Raw genomic sequence first — 1,217 nt, 5'->3', positions numbered from 1 at the left:
ACGGGCGTACAAGTTTGCTTTACATTTTACAGCAATTAATTTTCCTGTTTCAACCTGCTACTGCTCTTCTTATACAACATGTTATACCATTTCTGTTTCTACCTGCTACTGCTCTTCTTATACAGCATGCTATACCATTTCTGTTTCTACCTACTACTGTTCTTCATGTATAAAGTTAGCGATGTCCCATGTTTTATAGTTTTAACAGAAGTACTCAAACTGACGCATTTGTTTTATAAACCGGGCATCCTAAGAAATTTTTTTTTTTTGTTGATTTGTGATTTAAAATATCAAAGAGTTGCAACAAGTGCACAGAGATGTAACAGCTTGGCTTGATTCACAGAAAAGCAAACCAGACCTGAAGGATATGAAGAAAATGTGAAGTTTTTTGAGTTTAGGACCCAGTGCGGGACTTACAGAAAAACAAATCTAACCCCATGGGGGAAGGAAATGCAAAATTTAGGAGTTTTAGGACCCAGTGTGGGACCTACATAAAAGCAAATCCAATCCTGAGGGGAAAAGGAAATGAAAAGTTTAGGAGTTTAGGACCCAGTGCGGGACTTAGAAAAGCAAAATCAACCCCCGAGGGGAGACAAAAATGCAAAGTTTAGGAGTTTAGGACCCAGTGCGGGACCTATAGAAAAGGGAAATTCAACCCAAAGAGAAGATAGAAAATGCATAGTTTAGGACCCAGCGCGGGACCTACTTTACATAATGCCCGGGTGGAATAGTCCACTGACACACCTATTAGGGGTCTGACCCCATATAAAGATCAGAATGTCCTTAATGGCCTTCTGAATCACTCTGTCCAAAGATAGTTGAACATATGATCCTGAAGTTCAAAAGAGTTGACCGTACTTTCCCAAGACAGAAATGGGTAAAGTATGCCAACGGAAGAAAGGTAATCTTGATTCATGAGGGGCATGAATGCATTACCGTTGTATGAAGATATTTTTTTTTTCTTGACTTAAATGGAGAGATAAGCTTTATCCCCAGCGGAGTCGCCAGAAGCTGTCGGCACTATTTTTGGTGTGGGGTTTGCCCGTAAGAAACTGTCGGTCATTGAAATCCCATTGCCCGCTTCGGAAGGACGTTTTTTAAAAAATTTTAGTTTTGAAAAAGATGAAGTCAAACTGACCCCATAATTTTCATAGTTTAGATGAAAGAGCACTTTATCTCAAATCCTGTATCTATCTCGAAGGATGAACACAAGAATT

The sequence above is a fragment of the Phalaenopsis equestris genome, unplaced genomic scaffold, assembly GCF_001263595.1.
Source record: "Phalaenopsis equestris unplaced genomic scaffold, ASM126359v1 Scaffold224293, whole genome shotgun sequence".
Lineage (NCBI taxonomy): Eukaryota > Viridiplantae > Streptophyta > Magnoliopsida > Asparagales > Orchidaceae > Phalaenopsis > Phalaenopsis equestris.
Note: the sequence above shows the minus strand (reverse complement) of the source record.